Source organism: Danio rerio, chromosome 5, assembly GCF_052040795.2.
Source record: "Danio rerio strain M-AB ecotype USA chromosome 5, GRCz13ab, whole genome shotgun sequence".
NCBI classification, from domain to species: domain Eukaryota; kingdom Metazoa; phylum Chordata; class Actinopteri; order Cypriniformes; family Danionidae; genus Danio; species Danio rerio.
Genome location: NC_141025.1, coordinates 19,146,272 through 19,169,542, shown reverse-complemented (window position 1 = coordinate 19,169,542; position 23,271 = coordinate 19,146,272). Strand labels below are relative to the sequence as shown.

At 35.7% G+C, this 23,271-nt stretch overlaps 1 long non-coding RNA gene across 6 annotated transcripts in view; it reads left to right on the top strand.

Annotated features, from left to right (window-relative positions):
- LOC141385789 (uncharacterized) overlaps window positions 1-23,271 on the top strand; it is a 289,458-nt gene that overhangs the window by 125,313 nt on the left and 140,874 nt on the right. For 2 of the 6 annotated variants that reach the window (XR_015491087.1, XR_015491088.1), the window contains 2 exons: window positions 7,395-7,463; window positions 7,665-8,067. The exons of 2 other annotated variants lie outside the window; for them this stretch is intronic. This is a non-coding gene — a long non-coding RNA (uncharacterized LOC141385789). Of the gene's footprint in view, window positions 1-4,203; window positions 4,376-7,394; window positions 7,464-7,664; window positions 8,068-20,369; window positions 21,151-23,271 lie in introns of those variants that run through there. 2 more of the 6 variants (XR_015491090.1, XR_015491094.1) reach the window with 2 other exon arrangements.

The following is a 23,271-nucleotide window of genomic DNA, read 5'->3' as shown; positions in this document are numbered from 1 at the left end:
TACAGTTTATAAACCCCTCATGTTTGCTGTCCTGTGCCAGTTCGTCATCACATGTCGTTGTTTAAAGTCTTGTCTTGTCGTGTTTCCAGTCCTGATCCTTGCCAGCCTGCCCAGTCCAGTTTGTTTGTGTATGTATTTGGTTTGTTAATGTTTTCCCCCTCGGGGTAGTTTGTTTTGCATTTTATTTTATGTTTATTATTTAATAAATTCCCCATTTTTCTGCACTTGAGTCCTCGCTCCTTTTTCCCCATTTCCTATCCACAACCCTGACAACCTATGGTCAGTAGCGGCAAGAGCATGTGAGCGAAACTAAATGAAGCTGAGCGGTGTAATGCTTCGCTACTGCAAGTTCAGACGTATTATTTTAGTCCTAATTTTGACTTGCCGACAGGTTTTGAGACGGCAAATTGGTGCTCGTTTACGTGAATAACAATCACACAGTGTAATCTATCAGAGGCAAGGCAAGGCAAGTTCATTTATATAGCACATTTCATACACAGTGGCAATTCAAAGTGCTTTACATAAAAACGAATAAAAGAAATAAGTACAAGAAAAATAAAAACCAATAAAAAAAAAACTGATAAAATCTGTTATAAAAGAATGAAAAAGAAGAAAAACATAATAGTGCAATCTGTCGGACCTAGCACAGTGCTTGTTCAGTAAAGGCACAGCTAAACAGATGTGTTTTCAGTCTTTGTTTGAATGTGCCTACTGTTGGAGCACATCTGATCATTTCTGGAAGCTGATTCCAGCATCGAGGGGCGTAGTAGCTGAAAGCCGTTTCACCCTGCTTTGACTGATCTCTTCAAATTTCTAGTTTAAATGATCCTAAAGATCTGAGTGATCTGTTAGGTTTGTATTGAAAGACGCAACCTGAGAGCATCGCCGTTGAGTCGCCGACACTTGTGAGATATATGATATAAATATTTCTGAACTCGATTCACATCATGGCGTGTGAAATGTGTTCTGATTGAAAATAACATCAGCGATTTCCTACAGCCAATGAGAGGGCAGCATCCACTAGTATGGATACCTGTAGTCCAGTTGGAGGTTGGGGGAGGAGTTACATACTGTAGATGTGCATAGATGTTTAACCCAAATCATTGTTTAAGCCCTGTGAATCACTTTTTATATTAATCTAAGGATTACTGTACAAATACACAAAATAGCTCATACACTGAGCATTTTGTGATCTATAGTCAAGTGTTGCATTGTTGGAAAGCAGTAGCCTTGTGTACTTTTTATGTAAGCACAATATATTGATTCTTTTTACAGGTTTTATAAAGATTTGTTGTTGCATTTTATATTATTACTGTTGCTTGTAATGGAAGCTCAGGAAGAGCTTGTGACTAATAATAATTTCTGTGCTCATTCATTTAACAACACACTTTAGTACTTACCGTTGTGCTATCAAAGAGAATTACACAGAGAATGCAGATTTTAACAATGTTGTCTTAATGTCAACACGGTCAAACCCACGCAGAACGCAGGGATATTATACTTCTGACAATGTTGTCCTGCATCTGTATGTCGTTATATTGAAGTTAATGACACAAGCCATCAGATGTAATTACATTCTGCATTAGGCTTGCTATTTATGTATTGTACGGCCCATAATATGTAAATACCATAATTATTTATCCGTCCATGTAATGCATAACTCACCCGCTCATGGGTTGACTCTGATTGTGGCAGTCAAGAGATTCCTCTTCAAGTGTATTTTCTATACTGTTTCCAGATTTAATGCACAAGCCTCATTTCAATTGAGTCTAACACTGGTTCATTAAGTTCATGATTTATGTAACAAGCCTTTGTTTTTGTTTTTTTAAATCCTCCTTCTCCCTCTAGAATCTCCTAATTTAGTCGAAAATGTATGAGACTATTACTTTTGGCCACAGTGTTGTAACAACATCATTAATAAAGATGACTTTTCCATAGCAATTTGTTAAACTGCAAAGCTTTGTTTTGATAAACAAAAATAAGCATTTAAACTGATATGCAAACTAACAATATAATAAACATATACATTTTTATTTATCCCCCTTGCCTCCTTATTAAAAAGTTGGCTTGTTTTTCAAATCCAATGAATGTTTAATTAGTCGTACTGACTGTTGTTACGATCATCATCTTGTCAGACCAATATTACAACTGTGGGCAGGGCTTGACATTAACATCCGCCAACCAACCAAATTCAATTCAATTCACCTTTATTTGTATAGCGCTTTTACAATGTAGATTGTGTCAAAGCAGCTTTACATAAAAGATCATAGTAAATTGAAACAGTGTAGTTCAGTTTACAGAGTTTAAGTTTAGTTCAGTTTAGCTCAGTTCTGTGTGGTTTAATAATCACTACTGAGAGTCCAAACACTGAAGAGCAATCCATCGATGTGCAGCTTTACAGATCCCGAACCATGCAAGCTAGTGGCGACAGCGGCGAGGAAAAACTTCACCAATTGGTGAAAGTGAAGGAAAAAAAAAACCTCGATAGAAACCAGGCTCAGATAGGCAGGACCATTTCTCCACTGGCCAAACGTCTTGTGCCGAGCAGCAGTCTAGCTGGACCTCAGCGAAGACTCATCAGTCCCTGGAGTGTCACAGGAATCAGTCTCATGCTCTTCACTCCTCCACGACCACCACAGTAGCTGCTCAGGATACGGCCTGGCCCAGGATATGGAAACCTTGGGATCATCTCGTCGTTGGTCTTAGATTGAATAAGTGGAGCTGCATAGTCTGAGGGTCTTGGAATGAGTATCCCCAGGTGGAAATAGAGAATAAAAGCGAGTAGGTTTCAGCTGTGGCAGGTTAGAGAGTCGCTCTCACTAGCCTAGGCTGGTTGAAAAAAATTATGGTGGCTTGAGAAAGCCAACATACTGTTATATTACATAAACGTATTATTCTTCCGTCTTCTTCTTCTTCTTAGACTATTTTAAGAACGCATCTTCTCGGACCGTTCATACTACAACCCCCAAACTAACTCCAAACCTCCAAACTATACTGAATTAAGTTGCTATATATTTTTACAACTGATCTAACTTATGATTTTCCAATAACTGACCTGGAAAATTCGGAAAATTCCCATTGACCTAACATTGGACCAAACGCCAACTGTCATACAGACTTAAAGTTGGGCTCATTTAAGTCTACCAATCTGCCACTTACTGATATCCTTACAGCCACACCCTAGCAACCACTTACATCACCCTAGCAACTCTCCCATAGACTTTTTGCAACAAACTGCCATTGAATTTATATTGGACATACTAACAACATACCGATTCATACTAACAACGTACCAATCCGTTATAGAATCATGCTAATGACATAATGTAAGCAGCCGCGGTTGCCACTTTCACTTTAACAATTCTTTGAACAGATTATTAATGGGCCTAACATTAACAGTGTGCATAAGGTCATGTTTTTGTTATCTCACATGATATGTATTACCTGTTTTCTTTTGCTTTTTCAGTAACCTTGATTTTAATAGGAGATGGATTCAGATATACTGTATGAGAATAATTCTTTATGGAATTTAAGAAAGGTTTTAATTAATAAAAAGTGCATTTACACAGCTACATTTAGCCTGTTTTTTTGTTTTTGTTTTTTTATTAGTTAAAATTTGGAGCTAAGAAATAATTAGTTATTTATTTCTTTTTGGTGTGGTGTATAAAATTATGTAAATCCTTAATGTTTAGTCCTGAAAAGTCAGTGAAATAAGAACTAATTGTAGTGAAACACTATGAAAGCACAACCCATATGCTCTGCTCATTGAGCAAGCTCATACACAATACACGAAAAGTGAAATGGATGAGGAGGCAAGTGGACATAACACAAAATCTAAATCAAGTACTTTAAGCATGCCAAAGTCAAATTTATGCATTTAAAATAGATTTTATATATATTAAATATATCTGTTTGAATAATTTCACTGATAAAAATGTGCTCCAGCTAAGGACATGTTAGTCTGCATTAGTGGTGGACATTTTTCCAAACCAATCATCTTCAAAAGAGCAGAGCTGTTGTATAATTAGCATTTATATGTGACATGTTATTTAAGGCTAATAGATGCCTGCCACCCCAAAGGGTCTGGTTGTGTTCAGATAGATGTCATCCAGGGAATAAACCATAACCTGTATTAACAAAAAAGAAAAGAGTTCTGACCTACAGTTGCTACATTACAATAAATGCCTTTTTCTTGCATTACAGAACGATGCCTCTGCTTCATCTGACCCGGTGCCTTACTGCGATCGCTTAAAACGATTTGTCTGTCTGTCGGCGAGAGTGATAAAGAGAGCTTCAGGCCTCAAAGTGGATGTGTCATCTCCCTCCTCTGTCTTTATTTTCCCAGAGAAAGACAGCGAGGGAGAGAGAAATAAAGGTTAAGTGACAGGGCCAGTCTGCATAGACACTGACTGAAAAAAAGAAAATAATAATCAGAGAAAAAGAGGAAAAAAACAGAAGTCATTTGGAATTCTTTGACCAGGACACAAGGCCGCTGTTACGTGTGCGTGTGTTGAGGCTGGATAAGCATGAGATAGATGACATGGTGAAGTGTGTGTGACAGGTTGGGAGGTTTGTGTCTGTCCGCGCATGTGTGTGCAGGAGAGTGAGACTTTTGTTTGAGCGGGTGCCGATCCCATCCATCTCACTTAGCGAGCGCGCATTCACATGTCAGCGTCAGCAGCATGGCAGTCTGCCCCAGAGGCCTTTGTGAGAATCTGATAAACACATCCGGTAGGGACCCGCGCGCCCACGTGTGTGCATCTGTCTGGCCTGCCAAAGTCATCAGGGCCACCAGGAAATGGCATTCAAATGGCATCAGATGAAACGTCTGTTCGTGGGTCTCTGGAATATTCATTTATTAGTCAGGGTTAAAATGATAAAAAGGCTTCGGCACGATCGTAGTGTCTGCTTATGCAGAAATATGTGGCATCCCAAGCGTTTATTTCCCATTTGGCTTGGTTAATCTATAATCATATGATTTTAGAAATTAAACTTAGTTCAGAGTTCATAGTGCAGAGGCTGTTGTCTGATTCCCATAACTTTCATATTCCACCACTTTTTTATCTTGTGTTTGGGTTTCAGCTACCAGTTTATTTTGTGTTTGCTTTATATCAGAGGTAAATCTCTCTCTCTCTCTTTTTCTCACTCTCTCTCTCTCTCTCTCTCTCTCTCTCTCTCTCTCTCTCTCTCTCTCTCTCTCTCTCTCTCTCTCTCTCTCTCTCTCTCTCTCTCTCTCTCTCTTTCTGCAGCGTGGGGGTTTTGGGAAAGTGTTCACGGTCTCAGGCGGTGTAGAGGTGTTTCATTTTCTCTGGATAATGGTCCTGGAGCAGTATGGCTCCAGCTGTAACACATGTGCATGAACACACACATACACAAGCTCAAATGATCAGGAAAACAATTTGCTTAAATGGAACCAGCGTTAAAATTATGCAGCGGTGTAACAAAGTGTTGAGAGAAAGGAAGCTGGTGGAAAGGTTTCTCTATATTATGTCAAAAGCACAGTGTTTACAGCAAACAGACCAGCATGGTAAACACGCAACATTCTCTGCATACCAATTTGTTTTTCTTTGACATGTTTTGGTTTCAAATGCACATTCCAAGCCTGCCAGGAGCTTTTAAAAAGTCAATGAAGTCTCTATAGTCTATATATATATATATATATATATATATATATATATATATATATATATATATATATATATATATATATGCATTGTTAAAAATGCTAGATTCCACACAATTCCTTTATGTTGTCCCAACATAAACTGATATAGATAATTTAATCGTTTTTACAAATTTAAGTTGATTGAACATACTGTAAAACAATTAAGTTTTCTCTCCAAAAAAAAAAAAAAAAAAAAAAAAAAAAAAAAATATATATATATATATATATATATATATATATATATATATATATATATATATATATATATATATATATATATATATATATATATAGTTATTATTATCCCTAGCTTCTCCTCTTCACCAAGGCTTCATTTATTTAAAAAAAAAAAAAAAAAACAGAGTATAAATTGTGAAATGTTATTGTGCTATAAAATAACTGTTCAAAAATAGTTTATAATATAATTTAATAATTTATTCCAGTAATTTTAAAGATGAACTTTCTGTTTTATTTCTCCAGTCTTCAGAGTCACATTATTCTTCAGAAATCACTCTATTATAATTATTATTATTATTATTATTATTATTAATGGCAATAGTAATAAAAGCAATAATGACTAAGGTAATAATTTAATTTAAAACAACATACAGTATGAAAGCAGTTATTTAAAATTGTAATAAATATTTAACAATATTACTTTTTTCATTTAATAAATGCTGCCTTGATAAACAGAATCATTTTCTTAAAAAAACATGAAAAAAAAAACTGAAGAGAAATCATTTATGAAATTAGTTGTTAAAACTATTATGTTTAGAAATATGTTAATAACAAACAAGATAACAAACAAAAAAAAAAATCTTCTCTCCATCAAACAGAAATTGGGGGAAAATATAAAAGAATTCAAATTTAACAGGAGGGATATTAATTCTGACCAACTGTATGTGCATCTAACCAGATGTTGTAATTATTCATAAAATTAAGTTATAAAAATGTTAATTTACTTATTTAATGACTGTTCTAATCATTTTCTCACGTCAACTTTTTTTCCTTGTTCTGCAAACACCTTTTTATGATGCTTTTATTAGCTATGTTTCCATTCAAAGATGCAAATTAAATTTTATGCACAAAACTGGATTATCGCATAAAAGACGTACGAAAAATGCAGCGTTTCCATCCAACGAGTCAAAGAGAACAAAATTGTCACTTTTTAACTGCCACCAAATATCAACAGTAAAAACATAGTTTGCTGTAGTTGGAGAAGATGCGTGAATCTTTTCTTCATTTAATAAATGACTTGCGCCTCAGAAGACAGCATGCCGACATGCAATGAATGTGTGGTGGCGTTTGAAGGCTTGAGATGCTGAGCACAGATGCTTTTTAACAGTTCTGCAGGTCATTATTAACATAATAACACTAATACTGAAATGGTTACGGCATTTTAGAATGACCATAACAACATTTCAGATGTTTTACAATGTGCTCAGCCTGCTGATTTGTCCATTCACACACATTTTTATCATCACATGATCTCTTATAACTAAATCACATGACCTTTTTTAATGCACATGCTGGAATTTGTTTGGTTAAAGTGTTTCCATTGTTGTTTATGCGCATCTTTTTTATTGAATGAAAAGTTAATCCTACTTAGTTATGCACATAGTTTTAATGCAGGTTTTCAACCTTTTTTATGTGCATATTTAGAATGTGCATAAAAATTGATGCATGGAAACATAGCTACTAATCTCACTTTTTCTTCTTTTTACCAAAGCGACTCCAGATGTGCCAAATCTCCCTCTGAATTATCAGTAATTCCACTCTTTCCTCTGCTAATCACAAGGTGAGATTGAGTCAAACCGATTTGGCTTTAATTGATCTGACGGTAAATTTCTGATCTGTCATGCCCAATTATTCCTTATTAATTTCCATATCCAATGACTCTGTGCTGCGCAGCCTTCTCAGCAGCTGGTGTCAGAGTGAAATTGGACGGATTTAGAGATTTTCGGTCTTGTTATTCATCCTCTTATCAATATGTCATCAGGAGATTGGACACATCAGAATGACTTGAGGGAGAGAAATCATCTACTGCCATGTTTGCTTCGCATCAAACTGTGAGATTGGCACAAACAGAGTTCATCGTGGGCTGTTCTGAGTACCGGGAGCCATTGTGTAGTTCTGCGATGGATTTCATGACAACGACTCCCCTTTGTGATTGTTTATGCCAGTGCAATTGAGGTCAGCACAAACACTCTAATCAAATGGTTGTGATGCAATGGAAGATTAGCCATGATTGTTTTTCTGTTCATAATTGTGCATTTTAGATGGCGTGATTTTTAATACAGCAATGTAAAATCAGCAGCGGCTCTGTTGCTAAACTGTGCTTTCAGCTTGTGGTTTGTAGGGAATTAACACTTTTGAATAAATCATATACCCTGAGAGCAAAGTGGAGTATACAAGTGTGCTTAAGGACATCTTGTTTACTAGCTGTTAAGTATCTTAAAATTCTCAGACACACTTTAAAGATTCAATGGCATTTTACTTTGGCATTTAACTTTTGCAGCTTCTGTAATTAAATCTGTGGAAGCAGGGCTTAGTATCGAAACACATTTTGAGCTTCATAGGAATAGCATTCGATTACAAGAAACATGCCTCACAGCTACATTAATGTATATTACTATATCACTTTTAATGTTGATAAATTATTTTTATTTCAGGCATTATCTAACATCTGAAATTGTATTTTACTAGCTATAAAAAAATGAAATCTTGCAGTTTTACACATTATTTAAAATATAAATGACTATGTAAAGATATGATTAAAAATGTTTTCTCAAACTTCTTTCTTAAAATACAAGTCATTAGACAGACAAAAATACAAGTAAACACAAGTAAATACAAGTCAAAATACAATCCATGTTTTTCTCACATTCTGTAACCTGACATCTGTTCAAAATATCAGTCATATTCAGTGTATTCAGCTTAGCAAGAGAACCATAGACCGATATTTTTAAATTTTCCTATAAGGTTTGTTTTTAATGTTTTATTAATCCCAAAACGATAAACTTAAGTGCTGTTTCTTAGTGATTTGGAGTGCGCTCCCACACCAATACTGTGTCTGTTATGATCATCAGCGATCCAGCAGTTGCCATTTTAACAAACTACATATCCCATTAGGCACTTCACACACACACACACACACACACACACACACACACACACACACACACACACACACATACAAACACACACACACACACACACACACAAGTTCTGGATTACCTCTGATTACTTGCACACAGCTCACGAGAACTGATTACATGGACTATATTCACACCTCACTTTCACATGCACATTGCTGAGTCTTGTTTTTCTGTGATCATTTCTGACCATTCACCTGTTTCTGAATATGCTCTTTGTATTTCCCTCATGCTCCAGTTTGACCCCATATATTATCAGGCACATTACACACACCATTTCCGGACTATATGAAAACAACTAGCTTATTTTTATCATAATCTATACTGTATACACCTCACATTCACACATACAGTGCTGAGTCTTGTTTTTTTTTTTTTGTGAACATCTCTACGCGTTATCCTTGTCTTGCCTTCCCATTTTTTGATCAGTTTTTGTTCATCGTTTTTGTTGTTTTGTCGCCTGTCCTGATCATTTACCTGTTTCTGACTCTTTGAATTAACCTGATGCTCCAGTTTGACCACATATCCCATCAGGCACCTCACACACACCTGTTACATCAATCAGTCTGGATCACCCAAGACTGATTACATGCACTATATATACACCTCACATTCACACAAACTTTGCTGAGTCTTGTTTCTCTGTGATCATTTCTAAGTGTTATCTTTTTGCCTTTCCGTGTTTGACCTGTGTTTTGTTCATCATTCGTGTTATTTTGCCACCTGTCCTGACCATTTGCCTGTTTATGACTATGCTTTTTGGATTAGCCTCATGCACCAGTTTGACCACATATCCCATCAGGCACCTCACACACAGCAGTTCCAGACCACCCCTGATTACTTGCACACAACTGTTGCTCATAAAGACCGATTACATGGAGTATACTGTATAGACACCTCACATTCACACACACATTGCTGAGTCTTGTTTTTCGGTGAACATTTTTAAGCGTTATCCTTGTCTTGCCTTCTCGTGTTTTTGACCTGTTGTTTTGCCGCCTGTCCTGACCATTTACCTGTTTCTATCTACACTCTTTGGATTACCCTCATGCTTCCACTTGGATCCTCACCTCCATTGTCCCCGACCTTACCTCTTACAGTAGCATGAAAATGCAGTCATACACAGTTTTTTTTCTGTCTTATTTAACAATCATTTACCCTAAAGTGTGTCTGTTCATGGTCTGTATGTGTTTACAACTTTAATGATCACATGCTACTTTCACTGACAAGAATAATTTGACTTTTTTAATTTCCTATTTTGTGATTTGAAGAAAAAAGACTTATGTCTTGGAAATTACTGAATTTTCAGTTTCTGGTGAACTAGCCATTTAATTCCTGTCAGATTGTTAAAATCTTACACCAAGATCGAATGCAAGGTCATCCACCCAGATTAGAGCTATCAGCTGTAAGAAAGGTCTTGCCATTTTTATGCAATATTCATCAGGCGGTCAGTGAACTGTCTGTGGGTGAGCTGTCTGAAACCCAGAGCTGAACCCAGTCATTAAAGTTTAAACGAATTACATGAGGATGTAAGTCCTCACTGAGTTCACACATGCAAACCACTGACTTCATACCAATTATTTGTAACTCGTGTTTGTGTCTACATCTCTGCACTCGCAAGGTTGATTTACACATTGTGCATTATCCATAACCACACACACCAACTGTAAGCATGTGAGGCTGTGTTTACAGTCGGTACGTGTGTTCGCATGGCACAACTCATTAAAAGAGCATTAGCGCTTGTATTTGTCCAGTGCTGTCATATGGGTTCGGCAGGCCTGCGTTCAGGGGAAGCAGATGGCAGGAGGGTTAGTGAGATCTGAACACTCCAAATCTCATTAAGTCTCATTTCATCCCTCTGCAGTTTACTCTCGTGAACACTCAGACGGAAGCCTCGGAAATGCCAGAGTGCATTTATATCAAACGTTAGACTGAGATTTGTGTCCGTTGGCAGGGGAGAGTGGCACAGGAGAAAAGCAAGAGGCCACATCTGGTCTTAAACTGGTGGTTTTCTATCCAGGTCTGTCAAATAAATGCTGTTTATTATGCAAATGCCAAACAAAATTTGGTGTGTGTGTGTTTATCTGCATAAAGGCCCCAATACACTCTGGACAAAGTTAATTTTCATTTAGGGACAAAAAAGATGTTGAAGCAGTATAGTGTTAGCAAGCAGCTTTTTCTCTTAATAATGAAATGAACACACAAAGGACAGCAGAGAGAAAACAGCAACCTAAAAATCATTTACTCACTCACAAGTGCTCCCAAACATTTAGGAGTTTCTTGCTGCTGCTTAAATACATAGTTTAGTAAAAAATGGAAATTCTGTCATCATTTACTCACCCTCTACTTAACTCAAACCTGATTGAGTTTCTATGTTTTGTTGAACACAGTAGAATATATTTTGAAGAATGTCAGATGCCACTAGCTACATATGTCTTAAGTATATGTTTTCTTAATATTGAGATGTTACTGTTTAAAGTTGGATGTAAATCCCCAGAAGTGAGTGCTGGCTAACAGGTTAATGGTTGGCAGTTTTTGTGGTCAATTTTATTTCTTTTTTTCCTACTAGGGATGTCCCGATCCGATATTGATATCGGAATTAGGTCCGATATCAGTCCAAAAAACTGTCGGACTGCGTTAAAAATCTCCCATATAAGCAGTCCGATGCACTCTTAATGTTGGGATTACCAGTGGGGTTGTCTCCGCTGGCGATCACTTCCTGTAGTTTGTGCCAATTGCCAGCGGGGTTTCCTATATGACATGCAGTATGATCATAATAATTAGTTAGCTTGAGTAATTTTGTAATTTGACACTGCAATCAAAAAAATCCCAATATGTTCAGTCCAGAAAAGGAACAAAGAAACATTTTTAAACCATTTCATGTCACTTCCGTGGTTATCTGTAATCACACGAAGCTCCAAGAACAATTTTGTGCACCAAAAAATCTTTGAAAATCTACTTTCTTCACCAATGTCTTCTCTTTCTTATCAGGTTGTCAAGGTGCAGGGCACAAAGTATTCCCATTAGGTATCCCCAGCAGTGTGACACACATAATTGCCCATAATAAAGCACACCCTGATCTAAGGCAGCAGGAGACAAGTCAAGAAATAAAGATGTTTTGGGAGTTTTTTTTTTCGCTGCACTAAAGTGTCCTTGGAGCTGCGTATGATTACAGGTGAATTGTTGAATGTTTTGGATACACATGAAATGTTTTGACATGTTTTTTTTTCTTCTCACTTTTCTGGACTTTGAACATATTGGGACCATTGCTGTCTATGGAGGATAAAAGACCTCTCTGATTTCATCTAAAATATTAGAATTTGTTTTCTGAAGATGAACAAAGGTTTCAGGGGATAAAAACAGGATGAGAGCAATAAAAAAATGCAGTTGTCCTTGTGACATTGAATTACATCTTCAGTTTCTACTACAAATCATCTCTTCAATATATTATATTTTTAATGTTTTTAGTTTATTATTCAAAGTATGCATATCTGATCTATAACATTATTCATCATAAAACTGTCTGTTCACATGGAAGGTGCTAGAGAAGTTGCTCTTTTTTTCCCCGTCTATCAGATAGAGTTGTTGAAACTGCTAGGGAGGTATATAGTTACTTTGATACGATTGCCTTGCAGACCTATTCACTCTTGGTAGGAAATGACCAACACCTCACTGGTACCGAGTGAGAAAGAGCGATTGAGTGATACCTGAGGTGTCTGCTATCAACAGAGAAGCCAAATAAGGTCAAGGAGAATTTAACACTCTGATGCATGAATTATTAAATCTGAAAGTGTCAGTCCCTCATGTCTCTTTTCATATTTTATTTCAAAATGAGAGTATAATCATTCTTGGCTTTTTTCTTTTGGTTAGATTTTCAAAGATTTAAAGGGCACCTATGGTGAACAATTTTTTTGGACAGACATATGTGTAAATATAGTGTATAGACCGTCATATATGGGTGAAATTAACACGCCCAGTCCTTTTTTCTCAATTTAACAACATAAAAACGATGGACTAATTGGAGCGGTTTTTAGATAGACTGCAACTTGATGTCCCCCCGCCCACCAATATTGAGTGACAGGCATGCGTCACCATATCCTCAGTTTGTTGTTTCACGTCTACCATTTTCAGCATGAGAGTCAAAGCGATGTCACTAAAGGAACACCCTTGCTCTATTTTTAGATGCAAGACTCATTGGGCTCAACATAAGATCAACATTCACCACATGATCGCTGTAATCGGAATTATTGTTTGTGACTTAGTTTGTTTGTAGGTAGGTTTGCAAACTAGTGTACTATTCATTGCGTCTATCTTACACTTCAGCCGTTTGCATTTCTAGCAGTCACAGAAGCTCCCTGTGAGTGTGATCTTAGCTAGGTGCAGCTAAAAAGTGCAAGCGCCTTTGCCTCACGTGAGTGTCGCTCCATTGGAAATAAAATAACAAACTAGCTTAAAGGTCGCACACCAGAAGCGCCGCTCGGCAACATACACCGCCATGCATTCTAGAATTATAAACATAGGTTTCTATTAGGGTACAGACAACGGCGATCCAAGTCAGCGCCCAGCCACAATTTGGGACTCTTCAAATTTCTGCCGCGCCACAGAGCTCCATCTGAATAGTTTCATTTTAAATAAAATGTGAATATGCATATCTGGTGTGCCGTGTTGCAGCTCTAAGCGGGTCATCCGGTGCCTCAGTCAAAGTTAATTCAGTGTGCGTGATTATGAGTCTCATTGTACAAGCTCGGAACATTAAACTAGCACACAGTTGGCTGTAAAACTATACAAAGACACAAATGATTGTGTACTCTGCTTGGTCTGTGTCAGAGTCATACATATACGGCTGAATGCTGATTCTCTCACTCATGTTGCTTCTCTCTGTCTGCCTGTCTGTTGCAGAGCAGGGGAGCTCTTGGCTCTGTCCCCTTGTTACGTTGAGTGGGAATTTGAAACTAATTTTCATGTGAAGCAACACACCTCTAAAACAGCAAGCTATACACGCCCCCAAAATAACACCTTTTAACACATTATAATAAAAAAATCTGAATTGTGTTTTGAACTGAACCTAAACTGGCACACTCAGAAGAACTATAATATTAATATTAAATCATTAAAAAGGGGTTAACTATGTGCCCTTTAAGTTTGGCTTCTTTTGTTGTGCATGAATGTAGTGTTTTAAAGAGATAGTTCATCCAAAACAGAATATTCTGCCATAATTTACTCTCCTTTTAGTTGCTCCTAACCCGTTTGACTTTCTTTTCTTCTGTTCTCTATTTGTTTTTTTTTTCTACTATGGAAGTCAAACGTTACAGGATTTTGTCCTTCTTCAATATCATATTTTGTGTTCAACAGAAAACAAAATTAAACTAATGAGAAAAAAAAGTTTTATAGGCACCTGAGGTTGAGTAAATAATATACGCATTTTAACTATCCCTTTAATGTTGGTGTTGCATTAAATTGTAATGTAAAAAATGATTAATGACCTCTCCATTTGCTATCTTAAAAGTATTATTGTTTTTTTATATTAAAAAAAGATTTTTTAATATATGTAATTATAATATATATATATTATTAAATGCATATATAATTTTAGACCTGATTAAAATTTTATATCTAATCGATGTGGTGATTTTTTAAACTTTTATTGCACATTAAGTTTGATTGAAAAATTACCTCTAAAAATGTCAAGCCATTATTGCACCGAATAAGAAAAGCATGAGATATATATTGCAAAAAACACCCTCTAAAAGAAACATAAAAGAAATACTGAAATGAAAAACTATGCAAGCTTGGATGTAATATTTTATCCTCAGTGATAAAATGCTCTGTCTGTATACTATGTCAGAAGGTTAAATATGACATTGGTCACAGCTTGTAATAGAAACTGCATGCTTTTACTTTCATCCTGCTTGTAATGAGATGCATCATAATTACTGCACTGAGCAAGGTGTCACAACAAACACAACATGCTGTTTTAACTATTTATTATTTAAAAAAAAAATCAATTTTAGTAAACAGTTAGTCATTTACCTTCTGGCTGAGGTCCAAAGTACTTCATAGTACACATAACACAGTCCTCCTGGAGCCAGATGTCCTGCTTAAGGTCATAATGAGGGGTTAAATTGTGTATGGAATGGGGATAGTTTCAGATTTTTAACCCTTGTGTATTGTTTAAATTTACTGCCCTTTTTTTCATGTATGGGATAAAAACATTACTGGTTTTGGATGAGGAGATAGCATACAGTACGACACTTTAGTCAAAAAAAGTTACATTTATTTGTAACACTTTATTCAATTGATTGAAATAATAAAGGTACCCCAAAGGGGATTTTTACCCAAAAATATAAATTCTGTTATTAATTACCTTCCCTTATGTCGTTCCAATCCCAATATGCTCAAGGGAACAAATTTCCCCTAATGTGTAAAGTGCTTTGTGTGTCTAGAAAAGTGCTTTATAAATGTGAGGATTTATTATAATTATTATTATTATTATTATTATTATTATTAGTAGTAGTAGTAGTAGTAGTAGTAGTAGTAGTAGTAGTAGTAGTAGAAGAAGAAGTAGTAGTAGTAGTGTCCAATGAAATAAACTGCTGTAAATGCATCAGCTCTTTTTTAACATAAATATGTTAATCAACCTTAGTCCTGATCAATACTACTAAATAAGAACTACTAAACTATTAAAAACCAGGATTTTAACTCTCTAATTGCCCAGTTTTGTTATGATATCACTGATTTGGGGGAAAAAAACAAAATATACATGGACACATTAGCCCCTTTCGTAAATTCAAAAACGTCAATTTAAAAAAGCGCTATTCACACTGGCAATAATGTTCCGGGATTTTTCCAGAAAAGACCATTTAAACATCCATTCCAAAATGCCGGTAAATTCTGACATCATTAACCAGAAATGACCTATAAACTGCAGTTACTTTGTCCCAGAGACATCCAAAGGCAGAAGCGCGAACTGCAACGAAATGTTTACACATTTCACTACATTACAAATTCTGTGGATGAATGAGTATTCTGAACAACTCACTGGCTTACTGGCTGCTTCATGTGCACATGCATCAAGCAACTAAAGCAGAGCTTGAAGGTAAACAGTAGTTCATAATTTTTATCGATAATTTTTACACAGCTGACATTAAGAAGGAATATAGAAACTTTATCTGACTAACATTTAGCAGCTAAATGGAAAAATAATCAAGGTTTTTATTTTTATAAACAGCATGTATGTGAATACGTCTGAATGTTCTGATTGACTGGATTTAACATCTCACGTCAGCACGTTCTAATCCAGAACGCACTCTTTCTGGCAATGTTCCTTCTGCGTACACACAGCAGCATTCCAGCAAATTACTGGTAATGTTACAACTTTTCTTTTTGCCGGAACGAATTTACCAGTATTTTCAAAAAAGGGCCTGTTCACACATACAGTCAGACTGTATGTGTGAAAGAGGCTATTTATTGGTTAACTGTAAATATTACAAAGTGTACCTCTTCCCATCAAAGATAACGTATTATATGGCTTAGCAATAAAAAAAAATTAATTGGGTCAAAAAGAGCCGTGAAGATAACAAAAGAGAAGTAAAATTATGCCAATTGTAATATTGTTGAGTTTTTTAATAATCCCCTAAAATGTTTGTCAAAATAAGATTTGTCACCAAAAATCTTTCCATTTGTTGAAACAGAGAAAGTTGTGGCCAAATTAAGACCCTATAGTAGACCACCAGCCTGAACCATTGAACCAGTCTGGTCATTCTTCTATCACCTCTGGCATCGACAAGAATTTGGCCCACAGAACTGCTGCTCACTGGATATTTTCTCTTTTTTCAGACCATTCTCTGTAAACACTAGAGATGGTTGTGCATGAAAATCCCAGTAGATCAGCAGTTTCTGAAATACTATGACCAACCCGTCTGGCACCAACAACCATGCCATGTTCAAATTCACTTAAATTATGTTTCTTCCCCCATTCTGATGCTTGGTTGAACTGCAACAGATCGTCTTGACCACGTCTACATGCCTAAATGCATTGAGTTGCTACCATGTGATTGGCTGATTAGAAATTTGCGTTAACGAGCAGTTGGACAGGGTTACCTAATAAAGTGGCTGGTGAGTGTATCTTTGTGTGTGTGATATTTTGATGTCTCTCCTCGTGGTTAGTCTTTAGATTTATTTCTTTTAGTTTTCTTTTTAAGCACTTTTTTAAAATTATGCTGCAAATATAACAAGGTTTAAGCTTTAGATTAGTCTTTGACCAGTTTCCACTATATCTGTTTTATTTTTTTTAAGCTCTGGTTCAATCTTGCATATAGTCTCTTATATCCATTTACATCTGTTAAACACCCAATCAGTGTTTTCAGGCTGTAGTGAATGACCTAATTTCACCTCACACAGAAAGTCTTTTCCTACTTGTATATTCGAGACATACATGTCTGAGAGAGAGTGATTTAGTTGATGATGCTGCACGCAGAGTGAGATTTTATCCACAGTTCAGCTGGATGTTGAAAGTTTGTCCCTTGAGCTTTCTGCAGAGCTGTAGCTTCCAGGTCCTTTCTTTACTGCTCTGAAGAGAAAGTGTGAGCATGTTTTTGATATTCTTGGGTCTTTTTAGTAAAAGTAACGCTTATTGCAGCACTATTGTTTCCTCTGGCCTGTGGATACACAGGTGTGACAGTCAGAGACGTGAAGAAAAACAGGGAAAAAGGCTAGAATAGGGAAGGCGATTCCTTTGATGTTCTCATATCACCAGCCCCCTGCAAGTCCACACATTTTTCATTGCTTTGCCCTTATCTAATTCCTCTCTTTGTTCATGCGCAGGCAGAATGACAAACTTCCAGAGCAACTTAAAAATGGAAAAAGTTTTTTATAACTAAACTTTCCAGACATGCCTTCTCACACTCCCCTCCACTACTAAGCTCATTTGAACACTTAATTACTATATTAAAGCATGATTCGGCAAACTGGGAGACACCATGCATTTGAAATGCTTGGATCCAAGGTATTATTTTTGTGCTATTTATCAGAATGACATTTTTATTAATTCAATATGAACTACCACACATGTATGTAATTATGTATAGCCTATGTACGTACAGTACATACGCTCACCGGCCACTTCATTAGGTACACCTTACTAGTTGTGGGTTGGACCCCCTTTTGCCTTCAGAACTGCCTTAAACCTTTGTGGCATAGATTCAACTTGGTACTGCAAATATTCAGAGATTTTGGTCCCTATTGACATGATAACATATCACAGTTGCTGCAGATTTGCTGCACATCCATAATTCGAATCTCCCATTCCACCACATCCCAAAGGTGCTCTATTGAATTGAGATCTGGTGACTGTGGAGGCCATTTGAGTACAGTAAACTCATTGTCATGTTCAAGGAACCAGTCTGAGATTATTTGATTAGGAGATGGGTACTCTGTGGTAATAAAGGAATGGACATGGTCAGCAACAATACTCAGGTAGCTGTGGCAATGACAAAATGCTCAATTGATACAAATAGGCCCAAAGTGTGGCAAGAAAATATCCCCCACACCATTACACCACCACCAGCCTACCCCGTTGAACCAATCTGGCCATTCTTTTCTGACTTCTGGCATCAACAAGGCATTTGCACTCACAGAACTGCCGCTCACTTGATATTTTCTCTTTTTTGGACCATTTTCTGTAAACCCTGGTTTTGCATGAAAATGTCTGTAGTTTCTGAAATACTCAGACCGTCTGGCATCAACAACCATGCCATGATCAAAGTTACTTAAATCGTCTTTCTTCCCCATTAAGATGCTCGGTCAAGATGATCTGCTGCAGTTCAAACCATGTCTACATGCCTAAATGCATTTAGAAATTTGCATCAATGAGCAGGTGGACAGGTGTACCTAATAAAGTGGCCGGTGAGTATATTTATGCATGTGTGATATTTTTATGCTTTTTCTGTTATTTAGTATTTAGTCTTATTTGTATTTGTTTCTTTTAGCACTTTTTAAAATGATTTTGTTGTTTTAAGGTCAATATTGATCGGCTAAAAAACTACAGCTATCTGATCACTTGCCAAATTGCAAATTTAACTAAATTAACCAAGTTAAACCTTTAAATTGCATTTTAAACGGAATACTATAGAACACACAATATATGTCACTCCTAGCTTTTAAATGGGAAAAAGTGTAACAGTCACTATGGTGAATGAAGCCCTGCCTGCTAGTACAGTAGCCAATCATCGATTGCTATAGACTGACATTTCTCCGGGGGAGAAGCTTGGGCCAGACACAACCTGACGATGCATTATCCAGAGGATGATAATGTGTAACACGACCATAAATGACGTTGATGTCGTTATCTCATTCCTTTCGAGTGCACATTCTCTTTAGCTCGGGCAACCTGAAAAAAATGTTGATTTTTGTTTGATTCGAACGTTTACAAATGAAACTTCCGAGACAGTTGTATAATTTTATTTGTGATTCCAAATACGTAATGTCATCGGAAGCTTGACAAACAGTTTTGGTGAATTTGATGTTTCCCCAGTCAGACAGAATGCCTGAGCATACTGGCGTTTTAAAGATAACTGCCGAGTGAAGTGATTTGCCTGAAAGGGACTTTGAAACTAGTGTCTTGTAAAATAATAACTAGTAAAATATTATGTACAGTCAATCATGGCAAAGACAAAATAAATCAGTTGTTAAAACAGTTATGTATAATGTTGTCAGTAAAAAAAATCTTTCTTATTGAAAATATAATAAAATACATATTTTAAAATATAACATTTTATAAATAAATAAAATAAATAAATGTAGCTTCAACCACACACACTCTATCATCCATGTAATATAATTTATATTAGATTGTTTAAGTGCTTTTGATGTGTGCGTGTGTGTTTAAGGGCTCTGTAATGTTCCGTAATGAAATGATTGATTCCCAAAACTGCATCGGGTTGCTCGTATTGTGTTGTCAAATAATTTCCTTGCATGTTTTACAGTCATTCGTGTGTGCATGCATGTACTTTATATACCCTCATGAAGGCAGCTCATTGTTCATAATCCCGGCACTCCTTAACACGAAATGAAAAGCCGGGATTACATAGTAACACTTTGTTCGGTTCTCTCTACAGAAATTATGGCATATAAGGCACTTTTGCTACAGGATTAGCTTTCCCGTAACATCAGTTTTAAAGAGTTTTAGGGAAATGACAACCTGATTTACTAAGTCTTTGGTCTCCAGAGCATAAATGCTTGGGGAAAATGAAGTCAAACGAAGCCTTTGATTAGTTAATTTATCTGTGTTTATCAGTCATAGGTTTCAGCATGATTTTATTCGACATCGTAGCTCATTGACCTAAAAAACAAGAAGAGATTCTGAGAAACACTAAAGATTTTAGCAGTGTATTCAGTTTTTTTGATGTGAAAGAAATGCAAATGAACAGGCAATTCACCAAGATTGAAAGCTCTAAGTAGAGGGCCTTTTGATGCTTTGACAGCATGCAGGAAAATGTTTAATTTCTTACACGTGTTAACAATTACTGCCTTTCAACTGCCGCCTTGCGCAGAAGCCTGCTGATGGTCGACGCTGTGTCTAATGACGTCTGGAGGGTCTCTGAAAACAGCTACTTTCGCAGACGTTTTGGAAACCCACCCCAATCAACGCTGGTTATGCATATCTTATGATCGACTAGTTGATGTGTTGCCTTCATGAATATATCCATCAGCATTCCAGGTGTGCTTTTTAGATTTATGGTTACCGACTCCATTTTAATGTGGACAAAACGAATAAACAATCTCTGAAAGACTCTTAATATTGAGTCACATGCACAATTAAATTCTGCTATTCTTCATAAACTGTTGTGAAATATCGAAATGACTTTATTCTTTCTGGGAAGCACGCCCGTGACTATTTATTTATATATAAATGTTCGCACATTGCTTTATTTTGTATTGTTTTAACAAGATCCACAGGCACGTCTCTAAAAATATTATTCTAAAAACTTGGCTGCCGGAGCTGCACTTATAAATACAATTTCACTAGCTGTTCAATCCAAGAGTAAGAGTCACCCTCGCCACCTGCTCTCTGTTATATACCAGGTTTTGGTTTAAACCTGCTTGTCTTTGAAAGAGTCTCGCGGGAGTAATTAAAATATTGTCTCATCCCGTGGAATGTTTTTTCGAAGTTTCCATGGCTGACAGATGGTCCGTAGGTACCACAACAAGAGTTTCCTTTTGTCTTGGACGATTGGATATTTGAAACAAATGGCACCAAGCAATTGCCAAGATTTTACCAGTAATGAGATGGGGAGGGTGGAGTGTGGATTTCAGATCACTGGGAAGCTGTTTTATTAAGGGTCTAGGCAGTAATTAAAGAAGGATTTCAGGATTCAGATCCCGCAAAACCTAAAAGCTGATCATTTGGACTGTATTTTTGCCAGACTGTTTTTTTACCCACCCAAAATTTGTTTCACCTAGACTTGTGTTATTAACAGGGTATGTCATGACTGGGGTTTTAAAAGTTTTAAAAGTAATCCATAATAAAGATAACCTAATACATAATTGTAATGAATTCAGGCAGATACTTTTTATAATTCTGGAATCGCTGATTTTGGCCTACTGTGATGTTCCAAGGTGTGTTATTCCCAGATAAAAATCACTGAAACTAACAACACATACAGTGCTTAGCATATACGAGTACACCGCCCACAAATCTCTCATTTAAATGAATATTTTCTATAGAAAGCTTTACAATATTATATTTGTGCATATACGTTAGTTCAGTCAGTACAGAAGCCAATTCTGGAGCTTATCTAACAAAATAACTCAAAATAACGGTTCAAAAATTAGTAGCCCAAATTTATATTTTAGGGGAAATATTAAATACAATTTTCAAAAATCAAGAAAAACAAAAAAATATATACAAATCAGTTGAAATGTTGTAGTTTTATTTATTTATTTATTTTTTTTGCAATATTTTGCATGAATTTAAATGTATTATCTTTTCATTTCTAAAGATGTTCTGTGACTAAAATGTTATTTTAATAAATATCTCTGTTTAATAAATCTGTTTTGGCCTAAATGCACCTATATTTATTTTATTTTATTTATTATTTTTTTTATTATTATTATTATTATTATTATTTTTTTTTTTTTTTTTTTTTTTTCATTTTATTTAATTGTTTGTTTGCCTGAGCACATACTGTATGGTTTGAGAACTGTCTTGAATAGATCAGTTTATTGTTTTCACTATTATCCATTTTATACTTGTTTATTTTCATTTTGTTCAGAAAATATGTGAATATTCCATCTGTTCCATCTGTCTACTATTTGTTTATATGTTGTTTATATGTTATATAGATTATGCTATTGATTGTTTTTTTTTCATGTTCAGTTCTGTCTTTCTGTCATTTGTCTTTTAATCTTTTTTCTTATTCCTTTAGTTCTGTCATTCATTAATTCATTCTTTGTTTTTTCTTTCTAATAAGATATTTAAAACGCATTTGATATATCTTCGTTTCTCTTTTATTAATGCCACCCAAAGTGAAGGCACACACAGCTCAGCATGTGAACATTGAGTTAAGTTCTTTTATGCAATGTTATGATTAAACAGGCAATCACACAACAATTATAGCTAAATATGCCAACAATTTCTCACTGCAGTATTGAAAATGGTATAGAATATCAATACTTGTTCAAGTTTTCAGTATTTATAAATCACTTTTTTCCACCTTCAACACACTGACAGATGTGTCCCTAAGGAGTTTTAAAATTACTTTCATTTTCATTTGCATTCTTAAGTTATTTTTGTCTTGGAATCACTGCGGGTGTGTGCATGTTAAGTTGCTAACAAATATATCTGTCATGAATTAAATCCGTTAATTCAGCTGTTAGTACTTAAAATTTTGGGGGGATATTTGGCAAGTGATTAAAAAGGACACTTACAAAACCTTGTAATTGTGCAAGAATATCCACAACACATGACAAGGGATTTAAAGTAAAAATAACAAACATACATAAAAGCAATTCCAGCCTTATGGATGTGACATTTGCACTAAAAATTCAAAACATAGATTTAAATAGAAGTGCATGTTGGCTTTGTGTTAAAACATCTGTTTTTATTTTCCAAAACAACTATACACAGAGTTATGGGATCGGAAAACATCGATCTATAAACATTTGTATTATTTTAAATGAGGAAAAAAAAAACATGCGTTATGGATGTGACCAAAAAAATCAGCGAGTTTACAGTATACAACATACTTTGTAGAAATTTTGTGAATTAAATTGCACAACCCAAAAGAAACAATGCTAATCAAAAGGATAAGAGTCAACTCACTACAGAACAAAAATCATTAATTTAATTGTATTTAATATTTTTGCATTTATGAGGTAAAAGCTTGGTTATGGACGTGACACCTAACCGTTATGGATGTGACATATTTGAAATTGCCAATTTTGTGACTGTGT